The 27,524-nt window shown below is 36.3% G+C and overlaps 1 protein-coding gene and 1 long non-coding RNA gene across 3 annotated transcripts in view; one reads left to right on the top strand and one right to left on the bottom strand.

Annotated features, from left to right (window-relative positions):
- Window positions 1-27,524, bottom strand: part of Ten-a (Teneurin-a transmembrane protein) — a 486,497-nt gene that overhangs the window by 95,820 nt on the left and 363,153 nt on the right. The gene's annotated exons all lie outside the window — the stretch shown is intronic.
- Window positions 17,046-18,009, top strand: LOC141445527 (uncharacterized). The gene is made up of 2 exons (XR_012453333.1): window positions 17,046-17,201; window positions 17,874-18,009. It is a non-coding gene; the product is annotated as an uncharacterized lncRNA (long non-coding RNA).

Genomic DNA, 27,524 nt, shown 5'->3' with positions numbered 1-27,524 from the left:
GCCGGATCTTGAATTTTATGAAGAGATAATGTCCTCCAAACGCCAGAGACCCTCTTGAAATATTCTAAGAAATTTGCGATTCAAATGCGCAAAGCCGTTTTAAACGCCTAACAAATTAAAGGCGGACTCGTTAAAGCAATAATTACTGTTTATGTGATGAAATACCTACCTTTGCATGGGACTAGCGCTGGTTGGGCCATACTTTTTCTTTGCAATGCGTTCTACCTGTTTGTTATTAATACAAAAATCGGAAGCGCAAAACTGAGGATTACCGTATTAAATTTTGAGCGAGCAATGAGTCTCTGCTGTACTTAAATGTGGATGAAGTTGAACAGTGCGCTTATGCTTTAATATTTTACAGAAAGCTTCGCGCTGAATTGTCGCATGCGCAAACAAAGCAAGCGCAGCAATAACCGTGTCGCGGTGCAACTGTTCGCGAACCTGAAAGCCTCATAATCCGAACCTGCACTTCGACCCGCTACTACTCCAAGCACTCATCCACCAGTTCAAGCTTTTTAAGATATCTTCCCCGCGTTTAGATTAGCGGTGATACACATAGATAAGTCGGCTTGTCATCTTTTTCTTGGTTCCTAAAAATCCGCCGGGAAGAAAAATAAGCAGGCAAGAGATTTAATCTGTGAGCGTTTCCCTGTCTATTTAAACAGGAGTCACAGGAGACGGCGTCTTATCGACGCGGCCCGTACCTATTTGCCGAGCCGCAGCCGGCCGGGCGCGCCCGCACCGCTCCTCAGTCGCCGTAACTTCCCTTGTTTGCAAACTCGGATTGGATCTCGCGTTCTACTTTCACATCCGCAATCTAGTTTTATGACTTTAAAATGTTGACGCCGCTGACCTAAACACCGCTCATGACTGTTGTTCCCGTCCGGAGCTACAACTGATTAAGACAAATGGCCATCCCATCTTCGATTCGATAGTATTATTAATCACTGGGATGAGTCATTGTTGTATTATATCGTTTGTATTTAATTTAATAAGAGGACGTGGATTATTCCATTCTGAGAAATAACTGATCGGCCGGCAGAGCGATAGGATGTCGGCGACTTCACAGTGGGAGTTCGACATGACAATGAGATTCAAAAGACGTTTCTACGCGACAGCCGTGCCGACCGATGAATACCTCTGACCAATTGATTTTAACACCGCTTTGTATCCCCACAGAATGGAACATGTTGGTGTTGTCAGTGCGACGTTTCGCTGGATTTTCCACACACGATGCATTTTGCTCTAAATTGTTTAAACGTATGAATGTTGAAACAAATTTTATGTTCACCACCATCGCTTTGCGTGCTTGAATCGCATGCGATGATTAAAATTTACGTCTCCGTAAAGTTTATTTAAACTCTGAAAGACGTATTGTAAACACGAGTGGAAGCATAAACAAATGCACTTGTAGACATATGTTGTGGAACAAGTGCAGCGCGTTGCACCGGCGACTTGGGGAGCGTGGGCGGGGAGCGTCTCACGGGCCTTTGTTTAGAGCATAAAATTATACGACATCAGTAAATTCTTTGTTTACCCAATAAATGAATGCACCCATGCGTCGGTAAGAGAGTGATCGACCTTGCGTGACTCCAACTGGCTAGTTATGGTTAGCTACGATTCGGTTGAAGGAGATATTAAATTGCCCATAAAGTAGCAATAAGAAAATTATATTAGTACCTATTTAATTTTGAGAATAATTTAGTGCATTTTGTTTGGAGCAGCATAAAAAATATTACGATCAAGTCACTTAAAAAAGTTGGTTTTGTTTCGTTGATTTATAAAACGGTCTCGTAAAGTCTGTCAAGAGACAGGACGCTTAATAAACGACGGCTTTGGGAATAAATCCCCTAAATAAACTGGCTTTGTCAAAACACTCGACTCCACAAAGTTGAAAGGAGAAACGTCAACTCTTTCTTAGATAATTCCCATTATCTGGTCTTACCTGAGGACATATTTAGGCAACAATAGGATCGTCGGCAGATGTCTCCGCAAAACAAACTTCACAACAGACCTAAATCATTGGGATGAAAAAAAAAACAGCATTAATTATACAACATAGAGTCCGCTGCGGTGGTGCGTAACAATAAATCGTCATCAATGACGTGAATCGCGGTACAAAATGTTAATGCTGCGTATTATGTCGTACAACAATGACGCATTGTGCAAAGAGTCCGACCGGCCGCATGTCGGCGACACAACTTGCCAACGTGTGTTTGTATTTTTTGTCGAAAGACACCGTGACGAGTTCGACGTAAAGTATCAGGAATCCAGTTTTTTTGTTGAATGTTTGATCGGATGTAATGTGTTGTCAAACAGCCGATATGTGTATGAAACTATCTATTTACTTACGCTTACAAAAAGTATGACAAAAAAATCTGACGAATTAAGATTCAAATTCAAATATGTCATTCATATAATATTGAACACGGTAATAATTTTTTAATATAATACGAGTACCTATACAATAGGATTATTACTTAAAACTTACCTACGTTAGCTATAAAATAGCTTACTTACGAAAACAGTGTTTCAATAAACTGACTTTAAAAAAAAGAGAAAGAGACAGAGACTTTTAAGTATATTGTTGAGTAAAATGATAAGTCGTAAACCAATTAAGCTAAGTTAAAAATTTTACAACGTCCTAATTAGGAAGCAGTTTAATACTTCCCGTCGGACAATAATTCACCGGCCAGTTTCGGGCCATCAATATTGCATCAAACTATCCCCTATCAATTGTGTAAGCTCCAGATTACTGCAATTAATTACAAATCCCTTGACATTTATCAATTTCTTCAGCGATAGTTGGGTCAGATATGTAAGTGCAGGATATATTCCACAACGCTCGCTCGCTATATGACAGCGATGCCCGAGCGAGATTTAAATTACTCAATCCGCATAACATTGAATCATAATGCAATTGTGTGATTTTCCATATCGACTAATTAGAAGCTGTTCTTTTTGGTCGATTGGGATGGGTTGATGCCAATGTGCCACAATTTAACTCCATAGTATTTATTGGTAGCGAGGTACGATATGTTGCAGTCGCTGTTATGTCACTTAGACGCAGTCGAATAGAGGTCGAGCTTTCTCTACCTGGGTAGGTTGCGAGCCGGTAGGATTACGAGACGTCCTTCAGTCGTCTTTATCCTTTAAAGGCCGATATTGTTGCTTATGCACGGCCGCTCGCAGAAACCTCGCTTCTTTCTTAAGAAGGATTCCGGAATATTTGATTAGGGAACTCCTTATCTGGCTTTCACGAGCTATTAACATTCTTTCCGGTCGGACAAGAAACTTCTTAGAAACATAAGTTATTCCCGTCCTGGACCGCAGGTAATGGGACGCATTACGCGTTTGGATGATTAATTAATGTATGTTTGGGTGACGTTGGCGACTAACACGCGAATGTACCTTTTGTAACCGTGACGCGAAGGTAGTAAAGAAGTATTTTTTAACCGCTGATGCAAAAGGAGGGGAGTTATAAGTTTGACGCCAATGTCTTTATGTCACTCTGTCTGTGGCATCGTAGCTCTCAAATGGATAGACCGATTTTGATGCGGATTTTTTACGTGAATAGTTTCCTTGTGATGATTCTTAGTTATGTTTCATTAAAACTGGTTCAGCCGTTTTTGAGATTTTGAACTTTGAAATGAATGTCCAGAGGTTTTCAACTTTTCTATGTTATTTAGGCTAGATTATTTTAGTAGATAAATACCCAAATTTCAATTTCGACTTATGTGCGCATTAAATTGAGGAGACGATATTATTACATTCTCATTCGTTTTTTTAACACAAACGTTAATTTAAACAGGGTCTAATACTTTTTTAATTTTATATAGATTCTTCTATCTTTTTTTTAGAAAAAATTGTTACTGAGCTTCTGTCATTTCCACCACTAAAGACGGCAGTCTCTAAAACACGGCTCAGTCACAATCCTTTTCCTCTTAGAATCGTGGATCCGCTCGACCAAATACTATCAGTGGGATGTGGATATTATTAACCACTGGAGCTTTTTCGGGGTTTTTCTTTTCTTAACAGCATTAAGCATGCACTCAGCATACGATTTCAACTCTTAAAATGTCCATTATTACTATTCGTTGCGTGCGGTTAACAACTCACCGTTTTCCATAAGCAGTGTTTGTCTTCGGATTGTTTGTGCAAGATGTTTGTTTGTTTGTTTGTTTATACTCTTTATTGTACAAAAAGGAAAAACAAAAAGGCTACATAAATAAAAGTTGTGTTAAGTACAAAGGCGGACTTATCCCTGCAGGGATCTCTGCCAGTCAACCTTTGAGTGGTAGAGGAGCAATCCAAAAAACAAGGATCGACAAATAGAGCAAAACATTTGAATAAATATAAATGCATATATAAACCCATCATTATGTCATCCTATTGATCGCGTAATGACGCGTGACAATGCTTGCTTGGTTGCTTGTTTGTACTTAGTGGTTTTTAAAACGAAATCATACTAGAAATACAACGATATAGTAACACACACAACTGCCGATAAGTAAAATTACACATAACTGTTCTTTCAACCAGACATTTATGGAATACAAAAAAGGTACCTAGATAATGAGTTTATGTGGATTTTTAACTAGGTTTAATCATAAAGTTCAACAACAATCTAAACCGATTTAGATTTTATTCAAATTAAACTTTGCCGAAACGGGATATTTCTATTTAACGGATTGAATCATTGAAAACACATTTGTTATCTTCTTTAATATAGCTGGAGAAGCAGTGCCGTTAAAACTCTCCTCTAAAACGATGAAATAGTGAGTCACTAGTACAGCTCTGACCGCAACTAAAGCCAGGCAGTAAAGTCCATGCTAATAAAGAACTTTTAAAAGTAAACATAGTAGTGTGCGTCATTTCATTACATTACAGGTCGGTTGGAGGAAAACAACCATGTTATTAGTCGGGCGAGGGCACAGATGTCGCCGCCGTCGTTGCAACAAATAACTGCTATAGAGCTATTGTACGCACACCACACACCAAAAATGCCCGAACTATAATAACACAGCTGCGCAGCATTGAAAGATATCTCCTGCCCTATTAATATATCTACCTACGAGTACAGTACTCCCGACGCAGCACAAAAGGATTTATCTCGTTAATTCACAAGTATTATTTACGATTCGTTTCGCCTCTTTAGCGAGATGATTTGACGAGATCAAATTACGATACGCCCAATATTGTCTCATATTACGTATATTGCGAAGCACTCGAGATCGCTTGTGAATCTTATGAATTCATTTAATGTGAACTTGTACGTCGAAACCAACTCAATTACAGAGTGTTTGTAAATTAATCCCATAAACTAGAAGCAATGCCTTGGAGTTGTGATTTGGGGCGCAAACAAGGGGAATTGTCTACAACTAACTGTTATTTGAAAGGTCGCTTAATCACTCAAGGGCACCGTACAGTTCAAACACAAATATTAATTAATGTGGCGATTCTGGGTGACCTAATTCGAGAAGTTTGTCGTATCTAAATAAACAATTAAGCTGGAACAGTGTCCCGCGTTCGCGGCTACCCTCGCCAAGGAACTTCGTTTCGTCGTACTGCTCACCCCACAATCCTTATAGGATGTCTACTTCAATTAGGTCAATCTAATCTTGATTAGCAATGACTCAAAACAATTTTCAAAACGTATCAGCAATGTGTATTCAAAGTTTTTACAACTTTTATTTAGGTTTACCTACACGGATGAACCCCCGATGGGTAGCCCGGGGTCTGGGAGCGTGTATCGCACCTTTAGAATGAAACCGTAGTACGAGTATGTAGGAATTAATCTATGAGCTGGGTAATTAAATCTTGCAAGTTGGTATATTTTAGTAGATTGAATGAGAGTACAAGTACAGTTACAAAAACCGGCCAAGAGCGTGTTGGACACGCCCAAAATAGGGTTCCGTAGCCATTACGAAAAAAATCTTCCAAGTTTAGGTATATTTTATACCTTAGGCTACTATTTATTTACTCATAAACTACTAATAATTCTCAAGCAAACTTAGCCGTTATAGTTTTCCTTGAAAGTTTGATATACTTACTACCATCCTGATTTTTTTGAAAATTTTCCACCCACCGGTTTAGATTTTAGAGGGGGGGGGGGACAATCGATTTTAATGAAAATTTGCACTTCAAAGTTGAATATTTCGCAAAGAAATCACTGAATCGAATAATCGTTTTTGCAGCCCCCTAATGGTTTTAAAAGACCTATACGATACCCCACACTATAGGGTTGGATGAGAAAAAAAAATCACTCCCACTTTACGTCTATGGGAGGTACAATAAAAAAATATTTTTTTTGAATTTTTAATTGTACCATTTTGTCGGCATATTTTACTTATATATCCGTGCAAAATTACAGCTTTCTAGCATTGATAGTCCCTGAGCAAAGCCGCGGACGGACAGACAGACAGACAGACATGGCGAAACTATAAGGGTTCCGTTTTGCCATTTTGGCTCCGGACCACCTACAATCGGCAAAAAGTTAATGCTAAATTAAATTAATTTTTTAACCAAACAAAAACATATTTTGTTGCAATCTTTGAATTATGATCGATTTAGGCGTTACTTTGCAGCAGCCGTTACCATGCATATTAAGAATATAAGAGTCTACGCTATTTTAAGCTTGCTTGTCCTCTAGTTTTGTAGCTGATAGCGATAGTTCTTTGTTTAACCGTTGTAACACGCTTCACTATCTAAGAATTCTGTAACAATTTATTTGATGTTTTGCCATTATATTTGCATAATTAATGTGAGTTCATAATTTGGCTTGAGAATTTTGGGAATTGAAATGAGCAAGCGGCTTATTGACTCATTTACGATAAGCGTACATCTTCCATGGAGGGCAATAGGTCATAGTCACACTGAAAGGGCGTACAATAACCATATCGCTCTTCTCTTTGAATGCACAATATCAGAGAGCAATGAATAAAATATGTAACATTTCATTTCATTGGTCAGGTAAAAAATGCCAGTTAAATTACACATAGCGAGCCCGTAACGCAAGTACAATATGTACAACGTAATAAATTTCCATATTCAGTAAAATAGCGGTAGGAACATTTTGTATGAGAACATTTTTGAACCGGCTTAATTACCTTTTCATAAAGCCGTCAAAGAGCATCCGGATTATCCGGGATGTCTAATAAAGGGTGATCTGAATTTATTCCCAGATCCCAGCTTTAGCTGGGATCACGACACTACCGTCGTATTTTGCTTTAAACAATTTATACAAAACTTTTGTAATACGTATACAACCAAGAAAAGTTTTCAAATAACGTGAAAGAATATTTGCGATAAACAAAAAAAAATACTAACACAGTACTTAATGTTAATATCCCCATAATTAAGTAGTACATAAGTGACAATCAAAATAATGTTTAAGTATGGTAAAAAATGAGCAAATAACGTCCTTCATTAATACGAATAGTTCTACGTCACGAATACTGTAGTTTATGAAAATTTCATCTCGGATTAATATAATTTGGGTTAATAACATGGAAAGGTGACCGTAGGGGTATTTATTATTGTAGGGCGCCCTCTGAATAGGATAGGGCCAAGCGTGTGCCTGACGAACCGTGCAAAATGATAATTAAGAGAAACCGCTCAGTCATCGTTAATGCGATAGCCGGCATGTAAATTACAACAGCAGCGCGGTGTTTATAACAATGCCCGCGCCCGGCGTCGATGGCGTTCATTAAAATTTGATAGTTACGAGTATTATGAAAATGCAAAACCAGAGACGTGAGCCGCAATCTTTTGTTTCACGCGACGAGTACAAAAAACAAGTAAGCGTAACTGTGGTGCCTCGAAGTTCATAGCAGCGTTGCCAATACGAAATGTGGTAAAGCATTTTGCTAACTGCAAGTCAACTTTTTCTTCAGGAACTTTATATTTTGAAGTCATTGTTGAAATGAAAGCGTTAACGCAAGTGCATACCGCTGCTCTAGTTAGCATATGACACAGTTGCAGAGTTGCCGGCTGACACGACAGACAATACCACCCTCAAACACACACAACATGGTGGCGGGCGCCGGCACAAACACAGATATGACTAAAGTCACACATAACAAAGATGCGGCGTTGATTGTTCGGAACTTCTCTCCTCTATCTCGTGCAGACTGTTCTGATAAACGGATTAGCCTCTAGCTATAAGGCGAATCAAAGGATCCATGCCAGTTGAGCCTAACGAGACGGAATATTTACAAACAAAAGAATATACGAGTAGGTATTTTGTATCAATGTGAACGCTACATCTGATATTTAAATATATGGTAGCAGAATGTATTGCTTGTTTTGTTCTGAAATTTCTTTATGTTGATGGTTCAAAGTATACTGTAATGATTGACGTAGATCGTCATTTCTGAGGGTTGTCTGCATTGAGTGCGAGTATTTAGCGAGATAATGAGCGGCTGTAGTTGATCTCGATTAGGTATATACTGAACGCAAACGGGACTAACAGCGCGCTACGCAATACAAATTTGTATTTGTACAATTCATTGTACACAGAATAATTGTTAGGGCACTAATTTGTTTAAATTTTTTAGGGTTCCGTACAAAAAAACGGAACACTAATAGGACCACTCGTGCGTATGTCGTATGAACCAAACACAGAGATGTGCAAAGTAAATAAATATTTTTACGGAAACTATGTAGTTCATTGAAACACCACTAGGTTGCGTAACTCGCGTCTTAATGTGAGGATTTCAAATGTGATATTTTGTATTAATTTAAAAAGCACCGTAAAAATATTTATAAAAAAATAGAGCAACAAAATTTGACTTTGGCATTGTACGGAACCCTCTCCACGCGAGTTCAACTCGCACTTGGACATCAGCAACGTGTACAAAAATGTTTATACTCAATCTCTAATGACACGGAACAGGCAAAGGGCGCAACTCCCCTGCGTATCTTTATTTTTAAATTAACTCGAGTGAAAATCCTTAGGGTTCTGCAAAGAAGCGCACGCAAATGTGACAGCGTAAGGTTGCGAGGGCCGGGCTAGTGGCCCTGGAGTGTCATCTCGCTAACACATTGTCTAGCGCCATTGTCTGCCGCGGCGGCGCGGGCTCTCTCGTTACACCGATGTTCAACTTTTTATTTACGCCCAAGTGCACTCTGAGTCTGTCGCGTCGAGAGCTGAATTAAGGTTCTCGGCGTTGATATGGGATCATTCAACCCGAGAATATCGAATTACGCAGCGCACTGGGCGCTTTGTTGGTTACTTGCACGTGATATTCCTTTTGTGGAGGCAAGGCCGCGAGCTACCCGGCTCCATCGCTCGCGGGTTATGAGCCACCTAGCGTACAACTTTTAGATCTTAGGTGTACGCTTGAAACGCAATCCGGCGATCGCTTATTAGTTTCTATTTTTTCGCGCTTCAAAGAGCGTCTAAACTTTGTTATGATCTCGAGAGTCTTCGACGGAGCATAACTTTGTCTTCCCGGTTCTGATTACGTGCTCCTTAGTAGCTCATGCTAAGTTTTGGAATGTGTGTGTGTTTTGGTAGTAACTGAGCTCTTCCACACCTTTCATGTTTTCGTTTGAAAGCGTTTAAATAACGTTTTCAGTCCGGTTCAATAGTGGCCTTATTAGAGGACCGGTTGCGGAAATTGAATCTGGAGCTACGCAGTTTCCGGGCGGGCATCGCGCTTCCGATTCACTTGCGCTGAACAACCTCCGAGTTATTATTTACCTTTTATTGTCAGCTTTACTTCATATTATTACTTCAATTTTAACTTTTAAAAGCAGGTCCTTCCCCTTTATTCAATAAGTTACTTTTATTCCGTAAGTTAAGTTACTGCAAAACATGCTTATATTGAATATATCAATCCAATTTATAAAAAGTAAACTTGAATGAAACCTGTAGTATATAATAGCATTGACTAGCGTAGCGAAAATTTGACATTATAAACATCGATTAATGCTCGATTGATTAAGCGATTTTTGTTTACTTACCTTAACATAAAAAAAAATTACCTACTGCATTTATAAACAGTCTTTGGAATTAAATCAAGTACTTATTGTAAATAATAAATTAGAAAAAAATACTTTGATCTATTCAATTAATAAATTAATCGATTTACTAAACAGATTTTATTTGATTAAATTATTAAATTTATAATTTTATAACTTGCACATTACCTAATGAACTAATAATAAATCCAAACTAAATAAAACAAAAATGTTAAATTAATTAAAAAAACAAATCAAACCACAAAATTAACACTGAACAGATTAATTATTTTGCAATGGGATCTAGGTTTTCACATCACTAAATGTCTGTGGTCGAGTTAATGGCGTCTTTGTTTACACTTTTTATAAATTTGATTGAAATACAATATACTTTTGTCTGGCAAAAGCAAAATTATAACGACAAAGGATTGTCATACTAACAGAAGCTAATAAACATTTATGTTTTTTTTCCTGATGTTTATCACGCAACCGTAGGTAGTTTTTTCTATTTAGAGACAAACTGAACGAGGCACCAACTTTCATACCGTTCGATATGAAGTAAAGCGGCAATTACACTGCGTCGTTCACCTAATGCGGTCGCCGAATTTGTTTCAAACTACTTCGGCGAACGAACCTTGTCTTTAAATTAGTCTGTCCGTCTACTGGGGCGGCCATATTAAGGGCGGTGGCAGCTGTCGCTCGCCAAATGCGGCCGACTATCGTGTTCCTTACACTTTTGCGGTCGCCGCATGTAGCATAACTAAAAAATAAACTTAACTTAAGTTTGAATTTTGTACCTTTGCTTTTTTTGAAAAGTACGTTTTCAAATAATATGATTTAAAAAATTGTTCCTTTATACGAATTTATTTTATAACTAAGGTTCTTCACATCATTTAACACACATTTAGTTTGATGTAAAACCGTGGGATATAAGTACTTATTATTAAATTAAGACATGAATTAATTCTTGTTGGTTCTGTAATAGGTAGGTATGTATGATAAAATTAAAATGCTGAAGAACCCTCTTAAATTTATCAAGTGTTTTAGTTGATATAGATACCTAAAGCAATGTTGAAATCATTACCTATGTTATTGTTCCTTTTTTAAAATGTTTATTTCGATGACTTTACAGCCAATTTACTTGCGTAAGTTCTCTAATTTAGGCAAAACTATTTTTGGATTAGAGTAAATTTGAACTAGGTTTAAAAATGACAATACATTAGTTGAAATATTTATACTCAACAGCACACTTCAAAGTGAAACTCAATTGACATTTAACCAATGAAACAAAGTGGTGTACATCTAAGTAATCTCTGCACTATTAAAAAAATGCCTAGTGTATCTGTACAGTCCACGGCATATATCGTCCCCTTACAACCAGAATCGCTTATCTGCATGAAATGTAGTTTCGAGAAAAACGCATTTAAAGGTTTGCATGCTCTAAAAACCTATAAAAGCTAGTTATACTAAAAACATCTCTGTGTTTCTATTTAGATAATTTATCCCTTAATAGGATAGGGCTATGTTATTTACTCTATACTCGCGCTGAGTAGGTTAAAATAGGGCTTTTCTTCAAAAGGTACTGCAGATAAGCGATTTTGCCTGTAGACACGTTTTTTTTTTATCTTCTAAACTAGCAAGTTTACGCAGATATATTGGATAAACTATCATTTTAAGTCCATAATTGAAGCATTTTTCGACGAATACAGTGTTAAAATGCTTACATGTTTTATACAATTTAAGTTTTTAGTTAAGTCTCAGCGCAATCTAAGTAATCTCTGCACTATTAAAAAAATGCCTAGTGTATCTGTACAGTCCACGGCATATATATCTATACAGCCATTAGCGACGAATATAATATGTATACATTAGGGATGGGCCGAATTTTGGCAGCTTGAGCTGAACTTCGGCATTCGGCTGAAGAACCTACTTGTACTATTTTGAATGAAATTAAAAGAAATCATGTCTGTCATATTAGTAAAACATGTATCTATTCTTTTAATAAACATCTTGATTACAATTCGTAAATTGAATAAAAAAAAGTTTTTGGTTCACAATTCTACAAACTAAACATTGAGAAACATTAAGTATTTTTAATCATTAAAGAGTTTTCAACAATCTGATTTAACTATCTATCTACTCGTATTTAAAATTCACTAGATGCAGTTTATTGAACCAAAGTATTTGTATTCGGTTCAAACCACATTCGGCCCATCACTAGTATACATCGACCTTATGGTTAGCGGCATAAAGGTGTGTATAGATATTTTTAACGCCTTGGTAACTACGGTCGAACAAATTGAATCATGACCCGGGGTGGAACCTTTTAATTATCAATTTCACTATGATTTCCTACACAAAAGTACCTATTAGATATCGAAAATACAAAAAAAATTAAAAAAATTGGAATTGAAATAAAAAACACAAAAAGATTCCAAAAAAACAATTTTACCTATTAGATGTCAATATGACAATTGTAGCACAAAGGTTCCACCCTGGGTCATGATTCAATGTGTGCGACTGTACATATATTTATGCCCTTGACTTTACAGGCCAGTGAGGTCACACTAGTCTATGGGTAGAAACATATTTGTCATCAAAAACTATTAGAAAATCCCGAAAAACATTTAAATAGGTACATGTATATTACATACACACACATGCATACATGCACTACTTGTATTTTGCAGGTGGTAGGACCTTGTGCAAGGTCCGCCCGGATTGCTACCACCATCTTGCTCGCTAATCCTGTAGTGAAGCAGCAGTGCTTGCTTGCACTGTTGTGTTTCGGCGTGGAGAGTAAGACAGCCGGTGAAATTACTGGCACTTGAGGTATCAATGAGGTAGTATATTTATGGGCGGTGGTGATCTCTTACCATCAGGAGACCCACTTGCTCGTTTGCCATCCAGTCGAATAAAAAAAACCATGTATATTTAGTCAGCCAAACTTGCCCAACCACCTGCTACAATAATGTGGGTTAAATTTATGTTATAACACAGTGTATAATTATAATAGGTTTAAAGCAATATGAAAAAATCTCAGATAACAATAGCTAAAAACTTAACTACGCAGCTATTTAATGTTGTAAGACAACTCGTTAAGCATCATAACGTTAATAAACGGCGTGAAAACTCTTGCATTATTTGAAACTCATCTCGGAACCATCAATTCCATAGCAATTCATTACTCATAAAACATTTCCGACGTCTGCCGGAGCACGTTGTTGGAAATCGACAATTTCTCGGAAGCGGGGATGTGCGCTGTCCGTTTTTGGTCTATAATACATACTTGCACGACAGAGAAAACCTTCCTATCACAGGGGAAAGTGGAGGCTTGGCACAGCGCCAGCCCGCTGCCCATCAAATGCTCCAAAAAATGATTATTCCATCTAATTTGTAGAGATATTTAAAGCGATATTTGTCGACAAAAGGATTAAGTCGCAACCAAAAGACATGCCCATGCCTAATTTAGTTGTTTATTTCAACCACATCTTCCTTTCGAACAAGCCCCGAGGAGTTTGAATAAATTATAGCTTTTAGTTTCGACGAATATTAATAAGTGTTTCAAATGAATGCCGAGAAAATAAAACGAGCCAATTACAATGTTCAACTTAAGAAAAGCAAAGCGAATTGAAGATACGAAATATAAATTAAGTTTTGCATAATTTAACAAAAAAGGACAAAATCTAAACGATTAACGTTGTTTTACAAGACAAAAGAGGTGCCGCAGCTTTGTAAAAAAAAAACTATAAGTTTACCATTTAATTTATTGCCAGTCAAAATTGAAAAATCTGGCCGAGTGCATCGTGAATCCACGCGCACTGTACGGTTCCATATTAATATGTGACAAATATTCAAAATTAAGTTTTGAAGTGTATGACATTCGTGAACTACGAGTATTTAGTAGGTAAACTCTATTCAGATGTGATAGTTTTATTTTTGAATTCGTACCTATCAATGCTGTATTTTTTCTTCTATATTAAAAAAACCGTAATAGAACAATTTTATTCTATGGCTTTGTTGGCGTGATTATTATGTAAGTACCATCAGCCAAATAAGTGGTCTATCAATTTTTAAACAAGTTCCTATCAAATGAATATGTCGCTAAAGTCGAACTTTTAAGTTGACAGACACGTCTGTTGGCATTATTGTTTTGTGACATGCAAACGATTATCAACTTTAGGGTGGTAGATCACATATTTGGCTGATGGTACTCATCCATTCCAAAATTACAGCTTTCTAGCACTAAGAGTCTCTGAGCTGGGCTGTGGGCAGATAAACAGGCAGATAGACATGGAAAAATTTTAATCGGATCATTTCGGCATTTTTTTTTACAATAGAACCCTAAAAATAAGAAACATTAACAATATGAACATGTAAATGCCTAAGTTGGCCGGACATATATGTCATTTAGTGATATAAAGCTTTCCAATCAGACGCGGCGGGGCGCGAAAGAGATTCTAATAACATTCAAAACTCGTCCCGGGGGACGGTGTCAGTTTAATTACGGCCCAGGACTGTCCCGGCATCGCGATGAATTTATTTTTTCAGGACAAAGGACGATTAAAAAAGTTCGTAATGAAAGTCGTCTTGTGATAAGAACGGGTGGACGCAAACCGTCACGAGATGGGATCGTGTTGTGTATGCTGATTGTGTCAATCGTCAGCGGCCATTTTTAGATAGCATTCTTTGGGTTATAATTTAAATTACAAAAGAATCAAAATATTTATTGTACAATTTTGACAATTATTTTCTTTTTTTTTGATTTTGTTTTTTTTTTCTTGGGTTCGATTCCCAGTGTTGGTCTTATTTTTCTTTGCATCTATATTTCAGTTTGTATTTTCAATTTAGGTTTTACGGGATGACCGTAAAAGTAAAAATTTGGAATTGAAATAAAAAATACAAAAAGATTAAAAAAAAAAACAATCTTAATTATTTTCTAACGCTATTCTAATCAAGCCCAAGCCCGAACACGGTTGAAGACAGTATGCCCGTGTTAATAGATGACATGCGTAGGAGATGAACAATAAAGTGCGTAGCGCCGCGGGCGTCAGACTGCAGCGAATAAATTGACGCACACAAAGCCCGCTTAACTAGTCATATCGTTAGAGATGTGAATTTAATTATGGCTTGACATTTAAGCTATAAATTGTAATAAGTAAAAGTGAAATTATAGCTGAGACTTAATTGAGTAACAGGCCGTGATGAGCATTAATAAAATAACTTCGCAAGCTTAGCAGACTCGCTCACTTTTGTCAATAGCATTGTTTTAATAGGAAACCGAGTGATTTCATTAGAACTTTAAATAACATACAAGTACCTAAATCTAAAAGATGAGGCTCGTTCAAAACTTACATCAAAGGCTCACTCACGGTATCACCGCTGTAATTTATTTAGATAAATTCGCCACATCAGGCTCACGCCTTCTCGCCTTTTGCGATGATCTCATTAGCTGCCAACTTTGAGAGTACGACTGGAACATACCTGTTAACAAAACGAAAGGTTGGATATGAGGCTAATGGGAATTAAAATTTTATGAGGCTAAGTAACGAGAAGTGCTTGGATTATGCTTTTGTCAGGGAGTCATTAACGTGGTTGCCGTGAACGGTCAGCCGGTGACCCGAGATGGAGGGTTTAATGTATTTGAAGCGACGTAAAATGCACGGAGGGAAAGCAGAAAAGCGTAGCACGGCGCAGGAAGAGCAGCTGATAACAGGTAGGGACGCCGGCATGGAATTGGTGTCGTTATTTGAAAAACGCTCCGATAAGCCCCTTCTCGGCCCCAAATAAAGGTCTATTCCGTTTTAACGCCGTGTTCTATTATTTGGCGCCAGCCTGAATACGCTTTTAAAATTTTAGCGTTCATTAAAAGTTACGATTTCGTCTTGGAAAAGATGGAATATATCGACGTATTTCTTTAATGTACTTACTTCGTAAACGACAGGACATTTTTTTCTTTGCGACAGTTTACTTGGGTTTAAAATAAATTTTACGTGGGAGTTTTTTAAACGGACTCTTACCTAAAGAGCATCCCGCGTATATTTTATAATGTTTTATTACTGTGAGTCAACCAAAGGCACAATAACTGCAATAAAACTGGAGACAAACTGCGACAAAGTAAATGTGCAAGTAAGGGGCCGTTAGCATCAACCTGTATTTATTTGAAAGTGCATAATGCACAAATGCATGCGCGCGCGTTCCTCCCGAGCCCAGCGCAGGCGACATGCGTGGGCGCGGGTCAGACACGAGACATATAATTTATAGTTCGCTTTTTGGATGTGCAATAAGCGAATAGACTTGCACAAATAGCTTAGATAACCTAATATACATGAATGCAATTAAAAAGCATAAGCAGAAGTGTGTATGTGTATTGTACTCAACTGTAACTATAATGTGGAAGATTTTCCAGCTACATTTAATTCGTACCTGATTTTTTATTATTTTATTATATAGGTTTTTAAACAATATAACTAGAATGACTGCAGATTAATTTTATACAGATTCAATACAGATTGCATTACAGAAAGCGTAAGAAAGAAACAAACATACCTTACCTACTCATATTCGCATTTATAATATTAGTCAGGATTATGTCTTGATATATTATGTCCTAACTAATATTATGATAGACGAATTGTGTTTTTTTTGTACATAAAAAACTTGTTTTTATGATTCTTGCGATGGTAAAACACGTTAAAGATATTGTAGAACAGCCAGTTAGAATTAAAAAATATATAATTTTGGTTACTGCATCTGGATGACACCTGTCAAAGAATGGAACAAGCGGTGCGATTTTGGTAGGCAACATCTTAGCTAACTATAAATCAGACTAATGCCAGTTTTGGTGTGTGCTTAATTCTGTGCCAATCAATTAAAAAAAAATCGCCAAGTCAATTATTTTCACTATCTCCCACCGAGATTTCCACAAAATGCCTCCTTCAAGTACTCCATGGCTGGCAGTCCCGCCTACGCAGTCACGACACGACGCGCGTCGTCGTCGACTGCAGCGACAAATGACGCGGACACCGCGGACAAACTGCCGGGCTTATCTGATTCAGGCACTTCGTGACAAACCTCTGCGCACATTGCCAGCCAGTATTATTTCAAAGTCCGAAATTGAATTAGTAATACTGGCTATAAAATCTGCAGTGCATGTTTATAACGTGGAATAAAAAGAAAAATTAATTTAACCATATTTAGTATCGCTCGTGTTTTGTTTCTGAAGGACCGTGCAGGTATTTGTTGTATGGTTTTTTATCAAATTTCATAACTAAAAAAAAGTTTTTTTTTTTTATAATTCTGTAGCTTAAAATTAATAAAACTAATTTCTTATCGGATCACTTTTAAACAAGATTAAATTCCGATTATTGGTGTCTGGTTTTAAACAAGATTAAATTCCGATTATTGCTTACTTTGTCATTTTCTTTCGGTATACTTGTTTTCTGTATCGCGTTATTTGTGGTGTACAGTAAAGTAATTGTATTGTAATGTACCATCAGCCAAATAAGTGGTCTATCAATTTCAATCAATCACGCTCCGCTTCGCTCCCGCTTTAGCCGTCTGAACCTAAACTATCCAAGTCGCTTCTGCTCCGAACCGTCTTGCTCGCTCGCTTCGCGCGCTCGCACAAATGTTGAAGTAAAACTTTGCAATACAAAAATTAAAGAGTGATAAACACCTAATTTTCTGGTTTTCAAATTTAAAAATTTACAAAGTATTTTAGAAACAAAGTAAGTATATCACTTATATCATATTAATGTTATATAAGAAGTTATTACGTATTATAAGCGGTATACCTTATGTATGTTATATATACGAATTTAGCCCATAAACATGTCATTTCTTATGAAAGTATATAAAACAACTGTTATACTAATCGAACGTTATACTTTTTTTTTCATATACAGTATAAGCTTGCGTTTGGCCACAATCACGCCTGATGGAAAGCGAGGATGAGGCCTACGATGGAGCACGCTTGCCTAGTAAATGCTCATTCACCCTGGACTTGAAAGCGGCCAAATTGTAGTGTTCAGGAAACACAGTCGCAGGCAGGGAATTCCACTCTTTACAACTAAAATAACTTATGCAATTACTAAATAAATACTTAATGCAATTATAGTGTTTCATGTTATACATAATGTAATTATACATATGAACGTTTATAATATGAAATTATATCTAACGATTTTATATAACTTGGGACGCACCAAACCATCTGTGCTCAATGTGAGCAATTTTTTAAATTCGTAACAATATCTTACACTGTTTTAAATTAGTAACCCTATTAGAAGTACATAAAAACATAAACAATTCAAACAGATTAACGTACATAGATTGGGATAAAACTTGGCTAAGAAAAACCTGCTTGCTAGCTTGCAGTGAGGTAGGTATTACTTTTTCGATTAGGTCCACACAGTGCCAAAAATTGCAGGTGTGCGCATAGTGACAGCGTGCCGGGGAAGCTTGATATCCGGTTCCCGGACTAATCAACTGGCCGGAATTTGAAGTGCACTCGCTATGGTTAGCGCCAAACCGGCCAGGAATCCAGGCCTTCCAAATACGTTCCGTTGAATAGCACCGCTTAAAATTCTAAAGAGATAATTGGGACTAAAACTTCACCAACTCCCGGATGATTAAAATGTTTCGACAAATTGAAAAATTGTTTTAATTTAAAATTAAATCAGGCGAGGAAAGTTTCAGAAATACTTTTGAAAGCAAAAATACAAAATGGTCACCAAACGAAGCTTCAAAGTTCCATCGCGGCATAAACAGGATTGGAAGGGCGCAATTTGGTCGGTATTCAGAGTCGCGCCGCTGTAAAAGCGCGCCGTATCTAATTATTGTCGGGTTACAACACAACCCCTACTATGAAATTTTTACTAGAGAATCCCTTTTAAACTCCTCTAACGATACAAATTGAAAAAAAAACAACTTCATTGAATTTTGCTTAAAACCCACAACGGAAGTCGGGTAAAAATAGTAGATTGCACAACAAGAGCATAAAACGAGCCATTTTTCCCGAGAAGTTCAAATAGCCACCCGAGCCGGTACGGCGAGGGTGTACAGACACGTCGAGGGGAAAATGGGTTTAATGCTCGAGTTTTAAATTCTGCTTTTCACTTCGATGGCGAGGAAATGAAATAGCAATCGTGGAAACAGTACTTTACTTACTAGGTACCTTTTATTGTTCACGCATTACTATTATAATTATAAATATTTAATTCTTTACTTACTTGGTACCTTTTATGGTTCACGCATAACTATTATAATTATATTTTTTTAGTTTTATTAATCTATTTTGATTGATTTGATTGATTTTTATTTGTATACAAATTAAAAAATATTAAAAATACTTGCAGAAACTTCTTTGTTAATGGTTGTTTACACCTAACTGCCTTGGTCTTAGACGAAGATTTTACTTTATACACTAGAGCATAAGACTCGTTTTATATCGCCCATATCCTGCATTAAAACGATCTTTACGAGCATGAGAAGTGAAAAGTTAATTTATGTTAGTTAGACAATTATGAACTGCAAGGTCCGTTAGGGAGGTAATATCATAACACCTAATCTCTTACATTACACCGTCTTCAATGAATCACTAACCTTTACAAACTGTATCAAAATCATTTTTGAAAAAAAAAAGAAATATACGTTTTATGTACAGTTGAAAAAATTGAGTCATGACCCAGGGGGAAGCTTTGAACTACTAATGTCATGTTGACATCTCATACTTTTGTCAAGGAAATCATAGTGCAATTGATTATTAAAAGGTTCATGATTCAATTTGTTCGACTGTACATACAAACAAACACACTCTCACCCTTTACGCGCATTCGTTCCTGTTCTGTTCTGGGTTGATAATATAAAAAAAATTGCTGACTATTTACTACTAAAGCAGTAATGACAGTTAATCTTCTGACTACCAAATACCCAAACAATTAGTTGTTTATCGGTCGCCGAACGAATTGACAAACTACTGTTTTAATTGTCTCCCGGAAAGTTCCTCTGTCGCGTTCTCTAACAATTAAACAGTTTAGATCCTAAGTAGTTTAACCTAGTAGCTGAACTGCGTATGTGAGAGTCCGGTATCATGGTTGGGTCAGCGGGCGCCACACCACTGCCGCCTTAACTGAATTACCGGCGACGTTTTTAAAGCTTTTTGCAGCGCGCGCCCGCTTCACAGCTAATCAGGCTAATACCGCGTGTCACTAGAGCACCCTACCTCTGCCCCTGCCCAGCGACGAACCACGTTATTAAATTAGAAAAGTGAACAAAAAACCATCGCAAAAGTGGAAAACCTCTGAAATTCGCAGGTGTATTAAGGTAATGATTTTGCCGTTATGGCAATTCGTCTGAAGGCTTTTCCTTTCGTTTTGCTGTGGATATGATACGTTAGACTACATTAGTAAATACAAATGTTGTAGAGTAACTGATAATAAATAGCCTGACAAATCATTAAATAAAACGTACGCGAGGGTTGTACGCAAAACAGAAAATTTTCATTTATTTCCGCATAGCTTCTAAATGGTTCTAAACATGCAGATCCGATTATATCCGGTATAAAATGCTTAAGCCGTCAATTGTTTCTATCAATCACTCGTCACCAATTTCGTGTGAACGTCATTTGGTAAATTTGATTGCGTCTACCATTCATGACGCTCTGGTTGCAGAATAAAACACCGGGGCAGCTGCCATTGACGGTTCTGACAGAGCGTTTCGTACGTCCATCTGTCGAGCTTCAGTTTAATTAATTTCCTAAACTAAATTTAAATAGTAGGCACGAGCTCTCGTCGAGATACTAATCGCCGCTCGTTTCAGACTAAATTAAATCGATCGATAACTGAGAGTACTGAAACAAAACGCTGTGATGTTGTCACTCTAATGATGTTTATTCGTGCAATGTTACTGCTGTTTCATAAATAAATGGCGTCAAATATTCTAATAGGTATTAGGAAAGAAAGTTGCAGCAAAAAAGATAAAAATAGTGTTTGTAGGGTAATTTGCATGCAAGAGTTTGTAATAATAATATTAAGGCTAGGTTATCGAATGAAATCAATCAAATTTTGATCGATTTATTAATACGGAATCTAATTTATTAATTCAGATTTATGTTACTTATAATGATTTATTATAAATAAAATAAATCAGGCGTTACTTTATACGGACCTCCCTTGTCAATAAAGTGAAAACAGTTAAAGTGACTCAATAATCTTCAGAAACAAACTGGAATGATTTTAAGACACGTTACTGTCCTCCTTAGCCAAAAGGCGCTTTAAAAAAACTTCTGATTTAAGTAACTTATTAATACTAATTGTGTAGCTTAAGACATTCTGCAGCACATGGTATATAACTCAAGTGTTTTTTTGAGATAGCGCCTTTTGGCTTAGGAGGGCAGTGTTTAGTTTTAGGCTCATTCAACACATAGGTAATGCTTATACAAAAAGCTTTACTGTGAGCTCGTATACTCGTTTGTATGTATGTAGGGCTCACGTTTTCAGCCCACGAAATTCACACGGCTGGCTGGCCGCCACGCGCGAACGCCTCCAGCCGGTCTCATTATGCCAACCCTCGATCGTACGCCGTTATTGATCACCAATATATTCGATTTATATAAATAAAACCCTATCTATGTATACGGTGTTGATTAAAGAATGTGATGATTGATCGCTCAGCACCGTCGATGCAGTCTTTCAGTGAATACTCGTAAGCTACGCTGCGAAACGTTTCGTTTTGAACTTAATTTTTGTTGTTAATAACTTAACAACAAAAATTACCACGTGCACACGTGCCTTTTTTAAATTACACTTTTTTTTAGGGTTTTGTCCGTTCGGTCCATTCCCCCTTTTCTGTCAACCGCGTGGAGGTATCATGCTGAAATTACCTATTGGCTCTGTGCACGACATCAGCGCCACCTAGCGTCCGCAACTTTTTTGGCTCTGATGCTCTGACGTTTTGAAGTTTCATCGTGACATTGTGACAAAAATCAAACCTATAGCGTATTAATTTATAATACAAAATTACTGCGATACCGTCATTTGGGTGAACAAAAGGTTGTGAATTCATTTTTGGTCATTAAAATTAAATGAGGTTAGTAATTTTTTTTCAAAAAGTGCGTTTTATTTTCGTTATGTCAGGGTTTGTTTACTTCATGTTTACTAGTACTTTTACTGTAAAACGAAAAGATAAAGCTATCTTATTGGTTTCTTTGAATAATAGTAAAATTATATAATTGTTCTTATATCGCTAGTAATAAATTAAATATCGTTTTCAGATCAAAATGAGTATCATTTTGAAGACCGGTTTTGTGAGTATCACTCAATATAAAATTTCAACCACAAACCGTTTCATAACGAAAATTGTTGCTGGACATGTCCGAGATGTAGAGGAATTAAGAACAAAACAGGGACAGTGTTCAATAATTCAAGCTCGCATCATAACACAAACATCTATTACTAAAATTAGGTAGTTAAAGTCTATGTAAATTGCTTTGTTCATGATTCATATGAGTATGACAGATGACAGAGTCAGAACTATTTCTAGTTTTGACCACCATCAGCGCTGCGATAAATTTCATCATCCCCACCTAGTACTTCGCACCCTCCCAATATATAACCTAACTAACAAAAAGTTGGAAAACCCCCGACTTTGTCACTCCAAAGTTCAATATCTCAAAAACGGCTGAACCGATTTTGATAAAACATGTCTAAGAACCATCGCTAGAGAACTTGCTTTCAATTAAAAATCGGTCCACCCGTTTAAGGGACTACCCGAGGTTTTCATCGATGTTTGACAAGTTTTGAATCGTATCTCCTACTTTTGCACTTTAGATAGAATTATAAGTCAAACGGCTATCGGTTCTCCAATCTTTTATCTCCATTTTTGTCAACCAGATTTTGAAAAAAATTAGTACTTCATTTTGTATGATTTTTTTAAACATTGTCTGAAAAACACTTATTTCGTATTGTCTATTGACGTGAAAGGTCTAACATATATACGAAATCTACATATTTGGGTTCGTCTTTGACGTCCCTAAAAACTGGTCGAGGGTTTTCATTTGAAAGTAATTAGCACAAAATTTATGGCCAGAAAACCAGTTTTTTGGCCTAAAATTGTTTAACTTTGATGCCAAACATTTCAAAATTCAAAATTTAAATTCAAATGATTTATTCAGTAAATAGGCCGCAATGGGCACTTTTACACGTCATTTTTTAAACTACCAGCGCTTTCGAAAAGACCATCATTGCCAAGAAAAATGCGCCGCAAGAAACTTGTCAGAAAGTCATTTTTTCATAATAATATAATTACAAATAAAATACTTAAAAACTATATTATACAATTAAAGAAAAAAAATACAAAAAATAATAATAACATCTCAACAACAATCTCGATGACAATGAACTTTGAAGTAAATATGGGATATGGTAAAGCCGTTGTTGTTAATATAATAAGCTCCAAAAAACATTAGAAAACTAAATAATTCAGATCGAAGGTCATTGGGGCATGGGATCCCCTTAAGAGGTTCGGTGCCACAGACAGACAGACACACACACAGACATACAGACACACATAGTGGTGAAATTTATAACACCCCTATTTTGCGTCGGGGGTTAAAAATACACAGGTCAACTACCCCTAGGAGTAGTGAAAAAATAAAACTTCTAAATCAACGCAGTGAAAGATATGTACATTACAGTCATTAAGAAAGGTGTTTCTATGCAATTTGCCTGGGAATGAAAACCAATAGGGTACTTCTAGTTGTCTTGGAGACTTGAAATTTGGTATGGAGATAGTTCTTATAGCACGACCGATAAGAAATGTCCGAAGATCTTAATTTTGTATGTCTGTCTGTCTAAGTCATCTATCTAAAATTACCCCATACTGCGTACATTGTGCTTAGGAGAGGGGTTCTGGTAACACTGAATATTCATACATACCAGCAAATTTGTACGGTAGGTACCCTCGGTGCACTAGTCCGACGCGTAGGTGACCTGTTTTTTTAATAATCAAGAGGATTTTTAATTTCCGTAATGCAAAAGCTACACATGGAAATTTTGTGTAAGTATCTAACTGCTAGTAAGAAAACAGGTTAATAAGATACTTAATAAATTATAAGGAATTTTATATTTAATGCAACAAATCCGGATAACTCACGTCTTAAATCGAGTGTAGCTCGACATGTTTCGGGCTAGTTCGTAGCCTTTCTTCTTGAGCGCGAACAGAGCGGTGGCGCGCAGTGCGTGTGTTGCAACAGCCGTTGCAAGAAGAAGGGCTACGTATTAGCTCCAAATATGTCAAGTTAAAATATTAAATACCTACATATGAGTAAGTCTCAAAGTAGTTTCATGTTCAAAGTTATAAGGAATGTTCAAATTTCGAAATTGTAGGAGTATTTTGTATGCAACATCCTAATAATTACTTCAAGTGGTTATTAGTGAAGTTTTCGGTTCAGGAGCCGTCGACCCGTCTGGAGTTGATGCTTTCAGCTGGAAACTAAGATAATTCTCAAAAGTGAGCAAAAATAATAAATTGCATTGACTGAAAATTATTTTTCATAATATTTTGTGTTAAACTTTCTAAAATCTCAGTTTTTATCTTGATAGAGAGCCGAACTAAATATAGTTTACATTTAGTTCGGATATCAAGATAATTTGCGTAGAAACTTTTGCTAGGTAGTTTCATGTTCAAAGTTATAAGGAATGTTCAAATTTCGAAATTGTAGGAGTATTTTGTATGCAACATCCTAATAATTACTTCAAGTGGTTATTAGTGAAGTTTTCGGTTCAGGAGCCGTCGACCCGTCTGGAGTTGATGCTTTCAGCTGGAAACTAATATAATTCTCAAAAGTGAGCAAAAATAATAAATTGCATTGACTGGAAAATATTTTTCATAATATTTTGTGTTAAACTTTCTAAAATCTCAGTTTTTATCTTGATAGAGAGCCGAACTAAATATAGTTTACATTTAGTTCGGATATCAAGATAATTTGCGTAGAAACTTTTGCTAGGTACCTACTTGCCTTTTACTTCACATTAACTTTAAAAGAAAGAAAGAAAGAAAAAAGAAGACATTTGTTCACTAATACAAAGACGCACAAATGCTCGTTTGCCATCCAGTCGAATAAAAAAAATACAATAAAATTTACACAATTACAAAGAAACCAAAATAATACATGAAAACACACATTACTTTGCATGTATCTTAATTAATTACGCTGGCCTGTATCTTAAAAAAAAAAAGACGGGCTGACTGATGAACGGACACGCACGGGCGTTTATGGAACCCAAAAAAAAAAACCAAAACAAAGCGATATTACGATATCAATTATTAGCTGCCAGAAACTTCTCTGAAAAGCCAATTCGAAGAATTAATTATTTTACCTTTTGCACACAATCGAACTATTAAAACTACATCTGCAAGCGACAAGCCAGACGCGTACTTTGTTCGTTAATATTTTTAGTGATTGTTTTTCAAAACCTGTCATTAGTTACATTGCTCTATTTTATAAACCATTTAATAGTAATTACAAAACTTTAATTTAGTACTGTTAAAACCGCTTCTGCGTGTCAGCTAGTTTAAACTGAGAATGTTCTCAGCTATCAAAGATGAAATATATGCAAGTAAAAGCGGGTTCAAGTAATTTCTTTTTGAACGTTCGGATAAAGAAACCCTTGAATTTTATAGACATCAATCGCTCCCTCGCCTCAAGGGCTGAATCCCTATTTCCAAATAAATTAAAAGAATTCTTATCCTCTGCGGCTTGCCGAGGCTGCTTAATTCAGGTGTTCCATATACGTCTTGCGTAAAAACTCCGTTGCCGTATGGGATTTCGCTTGGCAACGCGCGCTTGCGGATGTATTGGTTAATGTACGTTGGGAATGAAGTTACTTCTATTGTGAATAATTATTTGAGTGTTTGTGTTGATTTTGTAAATGCTTCCAAACCCCAATTTGACTGTATTTTTTTATATAAGTAGGCTGATAAGATAATTTCAGCTCTACGAACCGCGTAATTTTTTCCCCTATTAAAGTGTGTACACGATAAAATCTGGCCATGCATGATCTGGTGTTACTTTGCTAATTTTCAAGCAGTACTTTTTTTAAGTAATTAGTGGTTATAAAACTACATAATAAAAATATAATCATTATACAAAGTTAGCGCGTGCGCCTGTGAGTTTTAGCTTTATGTATTTCACAGTGCCTAAATTATGTTGAACAACGTCTTCTGACGGTCTTTGCTAGGTTTTTATATAAAAAATACATATATTTCTTAAATTGGACCATCTAATTTATAGCTTATTACATTGTATTTTCACAATAGGTAGCATTTTTCGAATTGACTTCAAATTGAGCAAGTTTGGAAGTGTTTTAACTTTGGTGAATTTGCCTTTTTGATAGAATAATGTGCTTGGATTACAAAGTTTTCCTGACTCCCCCCGAGTAGAAAATAGTTGCATCATGTTTTTTTTTTTAGAAATATGATATCCTGATGAGCTTAAAATAGATAAAAGATTATCAAAAAACGCTATTCAAAGTAATTTAGGCACAGTGAAAGACATAAAGCTAAAACTCACAGATGCTCTAACATTTATTATGATTGTTTGTTTGTTTGTTTATACTCTTTATTGTACAAAAAGGTTACATAAAAAACTAAAGTGTTAAGTACAAAGGCGGACTTATCCCTGCAGGGATCTCTGCCAGTCAACCTTTGAGTGGTAGAGGAGTAATCAAAAAACAAGGATCGATAAATAGAGCAAAACATTTGAATAAATATAAATGCATAATATGTAAACCTCAAATACCTAACTATATACAATAAATATACAACACATATATAAAACATTAATATACATATAACTTAATATAAAATAAAATACACAAATACACACATTTACATACAATACATAAATAACACAAGTATAAAGGATAATTACTTACTAAATAATTAAGGAACTATAATGTGAGCCATATCTTCTTCAATGCCTCTGTGAACGAGTATACGGAAAAAGATTGCCGGACGGTGATCGGCAACCCATTTTACAACCTAGCCGCATGCATAGAAAAGAATTTGGAGTAGATCTTGGATGAGGTATAAGGAGGTGCTAGAAGGAGATTGGCGCTTGACCGCAAACGATGTTGGCTGCCTTCAGCTAAGTAGCTGAATTGCTCAGAAAGGTATAAAGGAGCCGAAGGATTCAAAAGAATGTTGAAGAGCAATGACAGAATCTGTACGTTTCTGCGGTCCCTGATAGATAGCCATTTAAGTTGCGTGCGAAACTGTGAAACGTGATCGTATTTACGGAGTCCAAAAATGTACGGCGATCGAGCTTGTCAAGTTAATTGTGTTTTTATAATGTAGTCACATAACCACTCATATTAATTAAAAAAAGCGCTGCTTGAAAATTTTCGGTCATTGCAAAGTAACACCAGATCATGCATGGCCAGATTTTATCGTGTACACACTTTATTAAAAATAATTCATCAATAATATGCATATTAATGTTTGGCTTTAAGAAAAAAGCTATTATAACTTTTAAATTATTAAAAACTAATATAGTT

The sequence above is a fragment of the Choristoneura fumiferana genome, chromosome 2 (assembly GCF_025370935.1).
Source record: "Choristoneura fumiferana chromosome 2, NRCan_CFum_1, whole genome shotgun sequence".
In the NCBI taxonomy this organism is placed as follows: domain Eukaryota; kingdom Metazoa; phylum Arthropoda; class Insecta; order Lepidoptera; family Tortricidae; genus Choristoneura; species Choristoneura fumiferana.
Note: the sequence above shows the minus strand (reverse complement) of the source record. Positions and strands in the feature narration are given on the sequence as shown.